At 38.2% G+C, this 18,607-nt stretch overlaps 1 protein-coding gene across 9 annotated transcripts in view; it reads right to left on the reverse strand.

Moving 5' to 3' along the window:
• DAB1 (DAB adaptor protein 1) overlaps positions 1-8,447 on the reverse strand; it is a 726,322-nt gene extending 717,875 nt beyond the window's left edge. For all 9 annotated transcript variants that reach the window (XR_015742881.1, XM_087929981.1, XM_087929975.1 and 6 more), the window contains exon 1: positions 8,152-8,447. The gene's annotated coding sequence lies outside the window, so the exon portion shown is untranslated. The remainder of the gene's footprint in view (positions 1-8,151) is intronic.
• Between the last annotated feature and the right edge of the window lie 10,160 nt (positions 8,448-18,607).

The following is an 18,607-nucleotide window of genomic DNA, read 5'->3' on the forward strand; positions in this document are numbered from 1 at the left end:
TCTTTGTTCCTTGTTTACATACCACAATAACAGAAAATATTAAAATTATTCATTTGAATGTTATGTCACATTAAACATGTTTCTGCTTTCAAGTGCATTATTCTTGCTTTATTGAACTCAACTGAAATACACTCTATTATTACTCTTTATTTATGAAGGTGACATTCACACTACTAATCAAGCAGTTTGGCATTTGGTAGCAGAGATACAATGGAGAAAAGTATATGCACTAAACTCAAATAATTTGTTTTGTGAATGAAATGATATCACTGTGCACATTTGGCATTGGACAAATTATTCATCTGCAAAAAAAAAAAATTATAAGAAGACAGTGCCTGCAAAGCCTGAAAGAAATTGCTACTTAAAGGGGAATGTTAATATCCTACCTGAACCAACAAGTAAAATGATCAGCCTTAACTGCACTGCATTCTAATTAATATTAAGGGTTTCACATCCCTGTTTTAATTTGTTCTGCTACATTATTAGATCATGTTCTCGATTTCAACTATTCCTTGCTGAATAGTTTCTGCAATCTGCCTTTTAAATCCTCTGCAACAAATCTCCATATACCAATTCTGAATCCGGCTCTTAAATGGAGTCAGTTCCTAGGAACTGTCTCATACTGCAGAATGCATGTTTCTGTTCATAGATCTAATGTTCAGGGTTATGGTATGAGTTTTCAAAATTACTGTGCCCATTTTAAAAGTGTGATCTTTCTGGAAAAAAGTTCAGCTGCAAGCTCTATGGTAATGAAAGGTGTACAGAAATATTTCTGAACTGCAAGTTCTGAATGAATAGGGTCTGCAGTTATTCTTATTGAAATGAATGCAGTTAAAGTGGGCAAAAAGTGAATCCAGCAGAAGAGGCTTTACACAAGCCTGCCCTCGGGACAAGTGCTTGGAAGCTGCCTTAAGCCTGGGCAGCAATACCGATTGATATACGAGTAGAGACACACATGGAAATATAATTCTCTCAGTAGTATCCACTGTCATTCAAATATTGAAAATAACATTGCTCATGTTTCTGACATGACTGGGTGCTGACTGTCCTGAGGCATCTCTGTAACTATTTCTTGAATGTGAGGAACACAAATGGGCTTTGCATGTAGAGAGCAGGTAGCACAAAGTTTCAAACTGTGCCCAAAATTCAGAAGAGTTTTCAGTTAATGGTAGAAGTTGTTACTATTAATATTGTTTTGTTACCACTTTGAAAGAAAATACAAGAATTCCCCTCGGTACAGTACTAACTCCATCTTCTAGAGCAGAGGTCTCCAAACTTGACAACTTTAAGACATGTGGACTTCAAGTCTTAAAGTTGCCAAGTTGCCAAGTTTGAGGACCCCTGTTCTAGAGTTTAATTTTAACCTGGCTTTAGCTGTCTTCAGACATCAAGGATTGATTTTAAAGAGATCTCTAGCAAGCCCTGGGCTGTAATGTAAAGCTGAAAATGATCAACTTTGTCTGTCTGTCTGTCTGTCTGTCTTTCTGTCTTTCTATCTATTTATCACCTATCAATCATCAATCCATCTAATTTCTATAGCTGTCCATTTTACAAAAAGTGATTTTGGAGAATGAATGAATGAATACACACATACACTCACACATACAGTACATATGCAGACATACACTAGGCACAAGAGAGATAATATTAACCACAATAAGACCTCAAAATTTCAAAATCTTCAATATTGATTGCATAGCACAGTGAACTGCCAGAGAATTTCTCCCAGCAGTTTCATCTATGTGTCAAACAGTGAGGAGGACAAGACCTTCAAAAGAAAGGTGGCGCTTCATAAGAAAGGGACCACCAGGCCAATCTTTTACCCAACTGCCACTCCATAAAACCACCCAGTAAGATAGGAATAGAACTTCTGCAGAATGTGGCCCAGAACTTACACAGGAAGTCCAAACAGAAAAAAACGTTTAACAGCACTGTATGTTCTCAAATGGGCTGATAGAAGCACTTGGGAATTTAGTGATGGGCACTATTTCCAGCAAGATTCTGATGGATATCTGATATATTGACCAATGTTTCCATCCGATGCCCAGTGTTGAACCCTGAATAAACAGAATCCAAAATCTACATCCTCTTTAGTGCTCTGTAGTTGAGATTCTCACCATTCATTCAACTACTACAGAGTATAAGAAAGATGAGATTGATAGAGAAATGCAGGAATTAGTACATAGGCAAAAGGGAACTGAAACATTTTTAAAAACCAAAACAAGATAACATTCAGAAAGGCTCAGCCAGATGCCTCCTTGTGGTTGTACAACACAATCAGTCTTACAAGGTCTGGTAATCTCAATGAAATTCATTTTTGCCTTTCTGTGGTCTGATCATAGGGCTGGCAACAACTTCTCCAAAAAGAGAAGGTTGAAGATTAGGAAAGAGTAATCAATACAGCTGGATCTAAGACTGGCTCCTTTTTCAAGGCTACTGGCCTCTTCCTCCTGAAATGAACTATTGATTACCTCTGTCTCTCTCTCCTCCCTACAACTCTGGAGCTAACGGGGACATAGACCAAGCCCCACAAGTGGCAAAACCCATGTCAGAGAGTACCATATCCCAGTGATAGTCAACCTGGTCCCTACTGCCCACTAGTGGGCATTCCAGCTTTCATGGTGGGCAGTAGGGGTTTTGTCCCCTACTTTATAAATCACCTTTACTGTGGAACTGGTGGGCGGTTAGAGAAAATTTGACTACTAACAGAGATACAAAAGTGGGCAGTAGGTAAAAAGGTTGACTACCCCTGCCTTATCCTCTTCACTAGAAAAAAAAGTTCCAAATAAAATGGCAGCATCAGATTCTACCCAGAAAGACTTAATCTGAGCAACTTTTATTAGAAAACTGCCATCCAAGATGTTCAGTATGGCCAGGGAAGTGATTTGCCTTCCACCACTCCCTAGGGTATATTTCACTATCCTAAGCAAGACTTTTGGCCAATATTACATGTGACACTGTAATAAACTATCCATGCTTTGCCTCACTTATAGCTCTTTCTCTACCTCCTTTTTTACAGTAGTCTCTAGAGATCCTTTCTGTCATTTCATCTCTCAGAAGTCCTTAGCAAACCCCCAGGCACACTGTAGGGTGGGATGACTGCACAGAAAGAGTATCTTGGTAGCAATTTTTTTGAGAAACCAAATTGCTTCCTGTTGCTAGAGGCCAACCAGGCAATTGATGGAACCGCCTGCCAACTCCCTGGGAAACACTCCCAAGTGCCATCTGGAAATTCAGCAAATGATCTTCCTTATATGTCCCCTTGCCCTGCAGAGGTTTTGGATGATAGTCAATCTTAATTAGATCAGGAAGCAATCTAAGCACAAGAATGAGTTGTTAGATGCAGTCTCGTATTCAGATCACAGCTGTAGCTACAAGTACCTCAGTGGCCTTGATGATATTTATTTATACCTCATCCTAATATTATCTCTGGGAGGAAAGGAAATAGACTTCCCATAAAGTCCCTACCATATGGACTCTCTGGGAAGTACCTTAGCAGGACCAGTAACCATATTAGACTCCTTCCTATGCATTGGACGTGAACTGAATGAGGTCTTTTCAGAATTTCCAGGAGTTGCAGGCACTGAAAGAGGCACATAGGCACATGTGTCAAGATGGAACAACAATGTCTTCTGGTTATTCAAACTGACAGAAGCCAGAAGTGAAGCATTCCACCTCATTTCATTTTACAAGGAGCATCATTTAAAGTCCTGAATGAATACTTGACTATCTATATTAGTGGTAGCCAACTTGCAATTCTCCCATTATTTTGAACTAAACTCCCATAACCTCTTGCCACCAATTATGCTGAGAAGATTTGATGGGATGTGAAATCCAATATATCTGAAGAGTACAAACTCCCATGCCTCTGTTCCTGCATTCTAACAGATACTCCCAAATGATCAAAAAGAAATTATGTGCTAATGATTTTCATATTGGTATGCAAACCTTTATCCAAATACGTTTCCTAGGAAAGGCATGTTAGCTAATTTCTGCAAGATAAATGCTAGAGATCATGATTAAATTTTATTTGGTTTGAGTCTGTCTTTAATTTTTTAAATACACATGAAAAAAGAACTGCTTCCCATCCCTAACAGACTGATATTATTATTATTATTATTATTATTATTATTATTATTATTATTATTATTATTATTATTATTATTATTATTATTATTTTAACTAAGCATAAAATGTGTTGGGCCATTCTTCATCTTCTGCAGTGGCTATAAAATCATCTCCATAGTTTAAAGAGACAGCAAGTCCCTCTTGTTTATCAGGATCAAAGAATTATTTCAAAATGGCAAGAGAAGCACTAGCAGTGATTAGCAAACATGCAGCAGGCAAAAGATTTCTTTCACATAAAAGAAGGCATAGACCATCTCTCGTTCTTCAACCCTGCATTTTGTCCCTGTCCTTGCTGAGATTTTCTTTTAAGGCACAAGAATTAATCTGTGGATGATGGACATGTGTTCTAAAGATAGATAGCCCAAATGTCACCACACACTTTTGACTGTTGCCATTTAATGCCAGAATTGTTACCTTAGAACTATGGTATATGCTTCAAGACGAGGTTGCATGCAAAACTCAGAATTTTCTTGAAATCTTTTTCCCAGAATAACTTTTTAATAAATATGGTTATCGGAGTCATTTGTTTCAATGCAAAATAAAAACAGAAATGAAATACAGTTCTTTCCTTTAAAATGTAAAAACTAAATCGAATCTGATCCCTTCCTCCCCTCATTTTCTCAATGAACAGTAAAGTCCTTCTGGGAATCTACAACTAGAATATGAGGTTACTGGACCTCCTAATAATTTTGTTTCTCAGCACTGGCATTCAAAGGCATATTTGAAAAATGGTTTCCTGCATTGCCCTCTACAGTTTTTTCCCAGTCTACCCATTAGCACAAGCCATAAGTCACCACTTATTAAAAGGTTTCAGATACGGTAGTACATTGTACCTGCTCTCTCTAAGTAGCTCAATTATTCCAGATATAATTTATCCCTATTTCTCAACAGTCAACAGATGGAAGACTTTACTTGAGGACCTCTGATAGCCTATCTATCTATCTATCTATCTATCTATCTATCTATCTATCTATCTATCTATCTATCAACTATCAATCCATTGATCAATCAATTGATCTATCATCGATCTATCTATCATCAATTGATCTTTCTATCAATCTATCTAGCAAGATTTTTTTTTAATTTCAAAAAAATAATGTGGATTGCATAGCATTCCAACTGGTATATGTATAACATACCAATTAGCCAACCTAAAACTTTTGGTCCTTTTTGCAAAAGAATCTAATGGACTTCAGTGAAGCAATTTCTAGTCAATTAGACTTCACTGGCAACTTGACTAAAATGAATCATTTACTATCATTTAAATGAAATCCAGAGTATCTCACTGTGGTGGGACTGACTGTGAGCAATGTATTCTGCATTATTGATCTTATCCTATTGCAGAGGGCGCTGTTGATGGGCAACTTCAAGGATTCATCCTAATTTTTAAACAATCTTTAAACTGGAGACCAATCCTTCACCCTGAAGATGCTTCCCCCTCCCCTGCCGAAAAAAAGATTCTCTTGTTATAGTTGTTTATGTATAGAACTAAAAATCAGGAATGTTATGTGCACCCTTTAAAACTTGTAAGATACATCAAGCAAAATTAACTCAGACTTCTTGAGGTGGTCATTAAAAAAGAGTTTTCTATCAGTTTTCTCCAATCGAGACGTGCAATTGAAAAGTCATTGGAATAGTCTTTTTCATAGCATGAAAACTGCAAAGAGACCTCAGCTTTGCTGTCAATCATCAGCAGAAGTCAGGAATTTAAGGACTAATGTGAAACATCAAACCAGCAAGAGAACAAGGGACTGGAATGTGAATGGAAAAGTTTTGCATTTGAAATCTGTTCTATTGCCTCCAAACAATGAAACATGGATTTGATATCAAGTAATATATTGCTGGCCATCTCACTGACCAAACTGAATTTGAAAGCTCCATACAATAATCTACAACTTAAAAATAAGAGGATACTTAAAACTACATTTGATACCTGTGGAATTGCCAGTTCAATGTTCCCTTGGGAAAATCTCTTTTGTTTCATCTATATTTAGAAGAAATATACGTATAATTTCTACCCTCTTTAAAATTCATAAAGAAAAACTAACTGTTTAGCACACTTTTGTCATCAAAGGAATGTGAAAGATCTGCCTCAATTCAAACAAATCTTTAAAATGTACATGGTCAAGAATTTGTGCAACAATACCATCCACCATTTTTTTTAAAAGAGGAATGACCTGTTGCCAAAATTATACAGAAGCATCAAAGACTGCCCCCTCCCCACTACACACACACACACACACACACACACACACACACACACACTGTGCAAGCTTTACATTTCTCAGTGATGCAAAGATTGGGAAGAAGCTTAAAACAAGTAAATCAGTAGAAACCATTTAGAGTAGGTTATTTAAAAACCCATGTTGTTGTTTTTCAGAATGCCTAAGTCTCCTCAAGCATCTGAGGGTTATTTGCTCCTAAGACCTTTTTAATATGGCTGTATTGTAAGACTGCAGTGGCAGAGCCTCTGTGGCAACAGAGAGCATTTTTTTCTCTTTGAAACACAACTTGGGAGCCACCATTCTATGTATCCTCATTTAATAATGCCTTTATTTAAAAAGATCAGGGGGGAAAATGACTGTCCTCAGCAAACATAACATGCTCTGTAACCTTCTTTCCTTTAATGCTGCAGTATTTTAAATACATGTGTGAGCATGCACACACACACACACACATACACACACACACACAAACCAAATCCCTAAAGCAAGCGAAAGATTTACAAAGCTAATAAAATATATAAAAAAGCAAATACTGACAGACAAAGAAATAAATTTAGTCTGTTTTCCTATTTGCTTTAACAAGCCCAGGAAGAATATGTTCTGCTGCACCTACTAAATATCCGTAACCCTTAAAGTACATGTGCAGTTGCTGCACTTTGATGATTGCTAGAAAAGCCACAGAAAACCCTTAAGGTATTAAGGAAAAAGCTTTTAATATCCAGGTATATACCCTACGACATCACCAGTCTGAAGTCTATGTAGATATGCCTAATTATTTTCTTACAAGGTTGAGCCTAATTGACCACTTGCTTAATTGATGAATCCTTCACGATTGGGACAGACGTTGCGAAGAACATGAAGAGTAGCAAAATATTTATTTAGAGGTGCATATTAAAACCCACAGACCTGTCCCTTTGCAGCCATGCATCCACAAAAAGAAACAAAAAAAAGGATGGGGGTGTGGGTGACCCGACAACGTGCTAGCAGCAGAGTCAATAACTCAGTGCAGTAAACTATACCATTTTCAGATGGGTGAGCAGAATTTTAAGTAAGTTGCCTTGGGTTTCGACCTGCTGAAGTGAAAGGCTTCCAAGCTTTAATGGGCTAAGAGTCCTGCCAGACATGCACGGAATTCACATTTCCACATTTGCATAATAAACTGTATTTCTCCTTGTGTGCTTTAGCTCTTGTGGCAAAGGCAGAGGATCAATGGCAGGCTACAAGACTCCAGTTCCTTCTTCCCTTGAAATCTCTGCCTTTGCGTATAACTTACACCGGTCACATACAGCTTCAAGCAGACAACAGCTGGTTTCTGACAGGGCTGGGAGGGAAAAGGCAAAACTTCCAGTCAAATCAAAGACTACCTATGTCATTTGCACCGCACCCTTCCTTCCCCATCTCTGCAAAACCTGAAAAGTTAACCGGAATCTTTCCTCAGATCTCAGCCATGCCGCTACCCCACCAGATTCTAATGCATGTGGCAAAGCTTCGCTGGCTAGTGGTGGTGTGTGTATGTCTGTGTTTTTACAAATCTCAAAGACCTGATGTAGAACCTTTCCAATATCCTGAAGGGAAGCATCCTAAAGCCACCAGATGTAGTCAAGAACAAGCATGAGATTCTTATTTTTTTGTATATAAAAGGTGTCCACATTAATGAAGCATGATGCCTAAATCAGCAGGTTTAATTAAAGCTACTACCAGAAGGCAGAGAGGGCTAAGTCACTTCCACCATCGTTCCCGGCTTCCACCCACCCTGACTTCCTTGATGCTCCCCAAAAGGAAAATCACTTTCTCCTACCTTCTGACAGGATTGCTTCCTCATCGAGCCCCTACTCATCCTCCTGCTTCAAGGGGAAAAGGCTCTCCCCCTCCCCTTTTGTTCCTAAAACAACATGGGCAGTTCTTGGTTTTCTTCTGGGAGATCGTCTGTCTCAGTCAGCCTGCCGGCGAGCGAACCAGTAGATACTCCAGCAGAAGTGCTGGGGAAGGGATATCCTCCGCGTGGCAAAAATCCTCAGCAGTTTCAGTTCAGGCAGAACATCTCCTGTCTAGCTGCAGCAGCAGCAGCAGCAGCAGCAGCAGCGGGAGCAGCAGCAGCAGCAAAGGCAATGCTTCGGTACTCTGCAGGCCACAGCATTCATACCTTATACATCACTACCACATTCTTTGTAATAGGCAGGCATAATGGAGCATTTCATCACCTACTGTCCCAGAGTTTTGTCTAGGCAGTTGCATTTCTGCCTCGGAAGGTTCTTCATCATTCTTACTGTCTTCATCTCATCAGTAGGCTGTTTATGTCGCAGCAGGAGCCGCAAAACAAGCAAGTTATCATTGAGGTGGTGGGATTTCGCTCTGTGCATTAGGATTGCCATATGTGAAACTCTCTGTGTGGGTAGGCATATGAAAGTGTGTACGTAGGTAAATTGATATAGGTATCGATACTGTATTGATGGAGAATGCTTTCTCCCCCTGTGCATGGAAAAAAAAGGGAGCGAGCGTGGAAAGGCTTGGTGAAATCCAAGCATTATTTCCATAGTGTCATATGACAAGAATGTCAACAAAGAAAATTTAAAAAGTTTATTATCTTGGAGTCATGCTCGTCTGATCTGAAGATGGGACATGGGAGTGAACATGGGGCTTTGATGGTCCATGGTTTATCCGGGATGGGTGTGTCCATGGTCTAACTTCTTCAGAGGTATTCTGAAATATGGCTAATACTTAGAACAAGTGAGCCATTTGTGCGATTGGCAATAATTTGTATGAAAAGGTCACCAGCAATTGGCAGTACCTAGTTGACCTTGGCTAATCTGCAGAGAGCTAAGAAGAATAGACCTCAGTAGTACTTGAAGGGGGGGATCATCAAGAAATAGGTTAGACCTTAATTTAAAACAAACCCATATAGGAAAGCAAGAAAAAGCCATTTCCATATTGTTTCAATATATATCTATATTGTTTCCATGAAGTCATCAGGAATGGAGCTATACATTGAGAGAGACTTTACTTATATGTGAAGATCAGGCACATATCAGCGAGCAAAGATTTCAAAGTCCTCTACTGCCATGTTTGGTATTTAGGCTTCAGTTTCTCAAATATTGTTATCATGAATATTGTACTGATTTGAAAGAACAATGACCTTGAACTGAAAATAATTCATTCCAAATTGGAAAACTAGAATAAGATATGTATTTATATTAATATCTTTATGTACGTTTAATGCAGCAGTTAAGGCATCAGGCAAGAAACCAGGAGACCATGAATCTTCCTCAAACATGAGGACAGTTGGGTGACTTTGGGTCAGCACCTTTTCTCCCGCCCTAGGAAGGAGGCAATGGCAAACCATTTCTGAAAAACCTTGCCAAGAAAACTGCAGAGACCTATCCAGGAAGCCCTGAGAATCAGACATGATTGAATGGAAGAGGAAAAATCTATACGCATACATGCAGATACATATACAACTAAAATTCATGTTGAGTCCTAGCTTCTCTATCATGTCAACTCATGGCTTCTATCTCCAGCTAAAACCAGTCCTAGAGACTCCTGTGTGATTCAATAAATGCATGAACACATTTATAGTTGTATGTACCTAACAAAGTCCATGCTCCTCACAAAAAAAGCTGATCAAGATATGAGAGAAAGAGAGAGGGGGGAGGAAGGGAGAGATGGACAGATAGTTAAACAGATTTAAGACATATAGAGATATACTGATATTGATATTAACTAAATTAATGACTACTAACTACAGTTAATTCCTCTATAAAAGAAGGAACACATTTTACAAGATAAATTGAGCCTTATTAGATATATTTTCTTGCTCTCTCTTTCTGTCACAGACAGACAGACACATACACACGCCACGTTTCTAAAAAATAAGTACCCAAGACCACACACAACAAAACAGGACTAGAATGAAGAAAGGGGAAGAGGTAACAGGGTGGAAAAGCAAAGTGAGAGAATCCCAGTTTACGCCTTTACAATTGATTAGCCAATCAGCCCCACCCACCCAAGCAATGGCTAATTTTCAAAGATGCCTATGGTTTCAGCAGTGATTTTTGGCAGTTATTCACAATGATAAAAATGCCCTTGTGTACAAACAACGTTTCTATTGGTATCAACCCAACTGAAGACAACAATTGCAATTTGCAGTTAATTGTTTGGTGTAAAATTGTGTCCTTCTGCAAATACAGCAATTTGGAGCTCAGGATTGAAACTGGGTGAGTAATAAATGTATTTGTATACAACTGAACCTTTTCTGGATTTTTAAAAATCCATATTAAGTGCTGTCCTTTTTCAATCAATTAGATTTGAATGTTTGAAGACTTATGCATCTCTGCTTCATAAACTGGACTATAAATCAAAGTAAACAAACTAAATACCACTTCCTTTTAAGACCTTGATCAATCAAAACCAAGCCAAAGTCAGGTTTGATTGTTTCATTTCCTTCTTAAACTCCTGTAACCATTTGCAACTTGACATTATGCCTAAGGTTCTCTAAAACACCAGCAGGAGACTATGAGTCATATCAAATCACGTGGTCGCCCAGCAATCATATAATGATAATGCCACATCCATCTGCTCCTTTTCACATTGTGTCTCAAAGTTGATGGGAGGGGGAGAATAGGAAGTAGAATGGAGGAAAAGGAACATTAAATTATCTCGTCTCTTCCGTCTGTTCCCTCTGTGCAGCTTCAGACAAGGCAATGATATTCAGTTCACTTATATTTCACCAAATGTTCTACTTGGTTTTTGCAAAATTTTAAGTGTCACTAGATTTTAAAATCACTATTGACCTTGTTTCAATCTCTGGATAGATTTTCTGTTTTATAAGAATTATAGAAGACATGCAGCTGAACCTCTGGATTTCCCTAGAGATGTACAAAATGGTGATGTATTAGACCAGGAGTGTCAAACTCGTGGTGTCACGGTGGTGTCAAATGACATATCAGGACTTAATGCGTGACAGACAGACAGACACGTTGTTTCAGTTGTTGACCAATAAAAATATATTTGGTAAAACAAACAAAGCACAGCTAATTCCTAACATCAACCAAAGGTCAATCAACTATAACCTCAACCTTAATCCTAACACATCTGTTGCTAATCTTATTAATACAATAAGCAGATATCCCTAAAAAGTTGTAACCGGAATACAAGTTCTCTGGCATAGTGTAAAATAATGGGGGCATTGCTTGAGCCTTTTTCTGCATTCACTGCAACTCCTTCTGGCAGCAGTCACCATTTTAAATGGAAAACATGCATAACCCCGGAAAATTTCTACCAGTTGGATTTATAACTGACCAACCACACTCAACATGTAGTCCTTAATGGAACTGCATCTACATGGAGGAAAGTATCAGTAGAGTACCTCAAGGCTCTGTCTTAAACCCAGTACTTTTCAATGTCTTCATAAATGATTTAGATGAGGGGATAAAGGGGGAACTCATCAAAATTGCAAATGACACCAAGTTGGCAAGAACAGCCAACACTTCAGAAGATACAGAAGGATCTTGACGGACTTCAACACTGACCCCTATCTAGTAAAATTAAATTCAGTGGTGAGAAAAGTACATTTAGGCAAGAAAAAACAAATGCACGGGAATAGAATAGGTGTTACCTGGCTCAAAAGTAGTAACTGTGAGGGGGATCTTGCAATCCTAGTGGACAATCACTTAAGTATGAGTCAGCAGTGTGCTGCAGCTTCCAAAAAAGCCAACACAGTCCTAAGCTGCATTACCAAAGGGATAGAATCAAGATCATGGGGACTATTGATACTATTTTATACACCTTGGTAAGAGTACACTTGGAATATTGAATCCAGTTTTGGTCATCATGATATAAAAAAGATGTTGAGACTCTAGAAAGAGTACAATGAAGAGCAACAAAAATGATTAGGGGACTGGAGGTTAAAACATATAAAGAATGGTTGATGGAATTAGGTATGTCTAATAACTAGAAGGACTAGAAAAGAAGGACTAGGGGCAGGGGTGGGATTCTACAGGTTCGCACCTATTCGCTAGAACTGGTTGTTAACATTCTAAGCAGTTTGGAGAACCAGTTATTAGAAGAAATACTGGCCTAATCCTGTAAGGAAGGCAGGAAGGAAACATTCTGGTGTTGCTTACAGAAACTGCCTCTCTATTACATTTTTGGCAGGACTAGACTTTCTGTCTCAGGAATGTCTCTGGAGTTTTTTTCCCCTCCTTTCCTGGTACTTTGCTTGTGTGGAGTGACCATTCAAAGTTATAATGGCACTGAAAAAAGTGACATGACCATTTTTCACACTTACAACTGTTGCAGCATCCCCATAGTCATGAGAGGCCAGGCAAGGAGATGCGTGCCTCGATGTGAGTGATATTGAATTGGCCACGCCCAGCCAATAACATGACACCAAGCCACGCCCACCAACTTAGCCACACCCACAGAACCGGTTGTTAAAAAAATTTGAATCCCACCCCTGACTAGGGGTGACATGATAGTAGTGTCCCAATATCTAAGGGATAGCCACAAAGAAAGGGGAGTCAACCTATTCTCCAAAGCACCTGAGGATAGGTAGGACAAGAAGCAATGAGTGGAAACTAATGAAGAGAGAACCAAGTTGGAACTAAGAAGTTTCCTGACAATTAGAACAATTAAATCAGTGGAATGGCTTGCCTCTAGAAGTTGTGGATGCTCCAACATTAGACATTTTTAAGAAGAGATTGGATGGCTATTTACATAGAATGGTGTAGGGTCTCCTGCTTGAGCAGCAGGTTGGACTAGAAAACCTCCAAGGTCTTTTCCAACTCTGTTATTATGTTAAAATCCTCTCAATTTCTATCAAATTATTAAGCCTTGTCTCCTGCCTTCAAATATTTTCTACCTGAAGTAATGGATTGCAGTCTCGTATTATCTTTTTTCCCCCCACACATAATTTATAACATTGTTTAGAACTTCAACTCCACCAACAAGCCAAAAATATAAGGGATGTTTTCATTATTTTTTAAGCCCTCCTATGCTAACTCATGCAAAGTTGTAATAGTTGCTTCTTTATAGACTGGCCTGAGATCTCTGACACTGGATTTTTGCCTTGGTGTTGTTTCTCTTAAAGAACAAAGGATAAATAAAGCTGTCAAGTGCCTTATCGATTATATGTGATTAACGTATACTTTGCTTGCCCATCTTGTCTCTTGACTTTTCCATCCCATTTCTTTTTGCTTAGGATGGGAAGGAAGCAATAACCAGCCCAAGAGTTATGATTTCATTGTCTCCTTTTTGGAAAAATGTTGGAAGATGTAGATCTTAACGTTGCTCAATAAAATCAACCAAAGTCAGATTTTGATTCCTTTTTTTTTATTTTACAGACACTCCAAGTGTATTTTAAAAAGAACCCCATTATTTTAGCTTGCTAAGACAAATGTTTTTAACCAACATTACTCTGAGGAATAGTCCAAAGCAATTCAATACAATTTTGTCATGAACCTGAGTTTATAAAAGTACTTTTTCACACTAAAACCAATTAGTCCAGAAGAAAGAGTAACACTTCTGTCATGATGCTCAGAAGTGAATTCTCCTCACAGGATAAGGAGAAGAGTTGGATGAGAGAGTTTATTTACCTGAGAGCTGAGCAAACAATTGATGCATAGATCATTCATCCCTGAATCTACAACTCAAGTATGTTATCTTATATCTCTAAGCCCATGAGAGCAACAGATGGCAGACCATGGAATGGAACAGCAAAGAAGCTTAATATTCATGTTTTTCATAGTCTAATATGTAAAATTCTGTTAATTGGGCAACTAATGCAAGTAGTAAAGAAGCTTCAAGATAGGGATATTTGAGAATCAGAACTGTCTGCTGAACAGGCTATGCTCCATTGGAATTAATAAGCCCCAGTTGACTTTGGATGGAATCATTACTGCTTCTACAAATGAGTCCTGAGCAAAAGCCAACTAGCGGTTGAGAGCAATTTCCAAATAAAGTGAGTTTTTTTGGTCCTTTAGTGTATTATTGAACTTTGGTTCATTTCTGGTTTATCTTCTATGTCATTTCCTTTGATATCTAGAATTGTTTGGGTAGCTTTGGCTACTTTTATTCTCTTCCTCTTATTGTTAAGTGACTTCTTCCATACATAACTGACTTCGACTTGCCTAGAAAAATGTTTGACTTTTATTGGCAGGATAAATTGCCATTAGGTTTAAAATAACAAACCTTTAGAATGGAAATGTCCCTAATCTGTACCACTTTTAAATACCGAGAAAGACAAAGATGAATATAAGGAATATATTTTGCTGAGTTCTTGTGTTTTCTGCTACCTCTTCTCAACGCTGTATAGATTGTCAGTTTCTATCACAGGCCCAAGATCATGTACCAGAATGCCAAAAAAAATCCTCCCATCCTTCGTTCATATGCATTGCTACTAGCAGGATGTATCTATACCTCTTGGGAGATGCCCATTGTCACAAAACAGCTGGACAAGCAAAGGGACAAACCTCAAGAGATTAAGCTGTAGCAGCCGCAGAGCTGCAGTGCATGGCTGGAGTGATAACCAGATTACAATGTTTGCAAAGCAGGCCAACTCCAAAACCAAAATAAGCAAGAGGTGACCCATCTAATCTAGCAGCTGCAGATCACATCATAGCTTGTCAACTGGGAAATGATGCAACTGAAAGCCTACTCACTAGTTTCTATTAGCTTTGTACGTCTTTTCTTAAAGTGCCATTTCATCCTTATCATAAAGGGCTGGCAATAAAGAGGAGAACGATATAACATTCTGAACGCAACATTCTCTCTGAATCCTTATCCACATCCCTATTTTTAATCTTTTCAAATTAGGTGACTATCTGCAAAGGTATATTAGTTCTTTTTATAAAGTCAGTATGTTGCCCCAGGAATAAAATACATGATCTATGTGGTATTCTACTACTGCGTTTCAATCTGATCATCTTTCTTTTGTCCCCAAAAGCAAGAATGAAAGTGCCTAATTGTCGCTCGTTGAGATTAAGGAACTGTGACTGCCCTTATTTTTGAAGAGGACAATCCTCAACCATTTCTGCTGAGAAGGGCAAAAATACTTCCACTCTGATTTCCAGACAATTCACATTGTCTCTCACAACTAACCAGGGGGCAAAGCAGTAAACACCTGCTGGATCATATAACAGAAATTGAACTCTGAACTATTATTGGTCAAATGTGAACCTATAGCAGTAAAAGCTCATCTATCAAAGCTCTAGCAATAAATCCAGACATGAAGTGCCAGTGTGGATGCACCCTTTCCTTTCTGAATCCAAGTCCTTTTTAGTAAAAGACCTGGGTATGTTCTGTACTTAGCAGAGCATAAAATGTGACATTTACTTCCATCCTTTGAATGTCATTATGTGGCTTACTTGAGTTCTACTACTGAGTGGCATAGAAACAGATAATTTTACATATCATTGCACTATGAATATTAAGTGGACAGTAGACAAGCACCTATTCCTAAACAGACATTATAGGTGCACCCACCCTATTATCAGGAAGGTAAGTGGTCAGAGCATGACAAAAGTCAGTTTTGGTTGAATCTTCTGAGCTATGGAGCAACCTTTCTCCTGAGATCAGATAAGCATTCAGCCTTATAAAAGCCATTAGGAGAACCTTTATTCAGGAAAGCATTTTGAGCAAGATGAATGTTTAACATCTGTATTGCTGCAATATATTATTATCATTGTAGTATTGCCTTGGCTTTAATATTCTTTTGCTGTTGCAAGCCACTAGGAGTCTGTACAGATCATAGCAGATATTTATAACATTAATGAGTTTAATATCATAATTATTTGCTCCCAAATCAATCCAAACCACAGACTTAAATGGGGAAAAAAATCTCCAATCTTGAAGTACAGTTTTAAAAAGTAAAGCTTCATTCATATTTAGAAACAGCCAAGAAAAAACACCATTAGATTGTTTAATCAAAGGAGGATCAGTGTCTAGGGAAAAAAGTCCCAAGAAAATAAAATTCACCATCACATGTGATGAAAGCAAATGGAATTATTTACTCTACAGCATTATCAATTGAAATATTTTATTCATTATTTAATCATTCCTACTGAGCTCACCCAGTGGCTTTGTTCTGTCATGGAATACATCAGGATTTAAACTGCAGTTGTTTCCTCAGAAAACCAACCCACTTGTATACAAATAGAAGCGCAGGTTTTCATAATTCTGCAATACAAGGATCTATCATCTGTGGATTTTATGTGTACAACTTCTTAATAGCAGGCAAGCTGCACTCCCTCTCTCCTTGCTATACAGTAATGAATCCATTTAAGTAAGCTTGACCTCTTCAGTGGTATGAAATACATTAATTCTTCATTTACTAGCCAGATGAGAAATAGAATAAAAATTCTTCATTTACTAGCACAATGAGAAATAGAATAAAAATTAGGTAGCAGATTTACTCACAAATGTGCCACACCTGCTGAGAAAAAAAGGTGAGGAAGGGATGGAGGGAGGGAGGGAGAGGGAGGGAAGGAAGGAAGGAGGGAGGGAGGGAGGGAGGGAGGGAGGAAGGAAGGAAGGAAGGAAGGAAGGAAGGAAGGAAGGAAGGAAGGAAGGAAGGAAGGAAGGGAAGGAAGGAAGGAAGGAAGTGGGACAATTCCTGACAATTGGGAATATTTTGTACTGGTACAGGTTCCAATATACATATTTAGGAAAATAATAAATTTCAAATAATATCTCTGTGTGAAATGCTTTAATCATTAGCCAAAGAATATTTATAAAATTAATGATGAATTTGAATCTCAGGAGAATATGTTGAAATCTTTGTTGCTTCATGTTGTTCACTGAGCCCATTGGACTCTTCTAGGCTAATGGTTCATACATTGGTACACACATCATAGCTTGGATTCAAAAGTAGTTTTGGTGGGACCTCTAGGTTTACCCATTTGTTTTTCTCCTCTGGAAACTTGAAGTTACTAACCAGAGCTATATGCAAATGGCTGGCTCAGAAATAAAATGCTTCTCATCAAATGAACAGCTAGATCTGTTTTCCCTTGAAATCAAGCCCTATATTTCCCTGTGCATCCCAAGCTGCAGTTGTCTGCTTTAGGGAGAAGTAAATATTTTTACTGTTACTTTTGATAAATGGTTTGGGACACCTACTTTCTTACAACTTTTAGAAGAACAGCCTTAGCCATTGTGATTTATTTAAAGTGCAATAAATTACTATCAACTCTTTAAATGTAAGTATGTAGAGTCCAGGGTAATATCAGGTAATTGCAGCTAGCTGAACTTGGCTGATTTTGAGAAAGCTAAGCTTAGTATGGAGGAGAAACTGCTAGGACGTCCAAAGCTCTAGGCAAGATAGGAAAGTCAAGAAAACCAAACCAATCCAACATCACTCAAAACTAGGCATGCACACCCCTAACTGCTACTATTCCAACCACAACTGGCCTTAAATACAAGCTACTCAATGAAAGAACCCTTGTAAATAAAATACCTGAATTTCTCCTCTTATTAAATACGGCTAAATTCAACATTATATTTGTCTGTGAAACATGGCTCAATGTATTTCTCCCTGACTCCATTACCACAGTAAGAGACTATCATGTTTACCAACCAGATCGTGAAATCCGTAGATGTAGTGGTGTTACTATCTTCTATAAAAAGTCCCTACATCTAAAAAACATCCAAGTTACCCAGGAGCTTGCTATTCCTGAGACCATCGTCTGTGAACTGTCCTTAAATATCACATTTCAGTTCTTACTATATTACAGAGCCCCTGGTTATGACTTTGAACATGCAAACAAGCTAAATACACTACTAACATGGGCAGCATCCTGCCCACATGCTTTTATCTTTCTTGGTGACTTCAATCTACTTCATATTAACTGGAACCTTAACGAATGTGCAACTGAACCCACACATGCAACCTTCTACAATGCAGTAACAAATCTGGGACTAGAACAACTAGTAACCAACAACACTAGACTTAACTGCCTCGATCTCATCTTCTGCAATAGTTTGAATTCAATTTATGGAATACAAATTAAAGAACCCTTTTCCAACAGTGACCACTGCATGATTGACTTTTGTCTCAACATGCATCCACACAAAAATCATCACAACAATGGAATCCCCAATTATAACTTCAAAAAAGGCAACTATGATCTTATAAACAACGATCTCTCATCCCTTGATTAGCAATTTCTATTCTCTGGATGCAATACTGTAGAAGACCATTACAACATTTTTTTACTTGAAGTCAAGAGTCATCAAACTATATGTACCATTAACAACTCCCAAAA

Source organism: Pseudonaja textilis, chromosome 3 (assembly GCF_049901715.1).
Source record: "Pseudonaja textilis isolate UNSWEBS1 chromosome 3, rPseTex1.2, whole genome shotgun sequence".
Taxonomy (NCBI): Eukaryota; Metazoa; Chordata; class Lepidosauria; order Squamata; family Elapidae; genus Pseudonaja; species Pseudonaja textilis.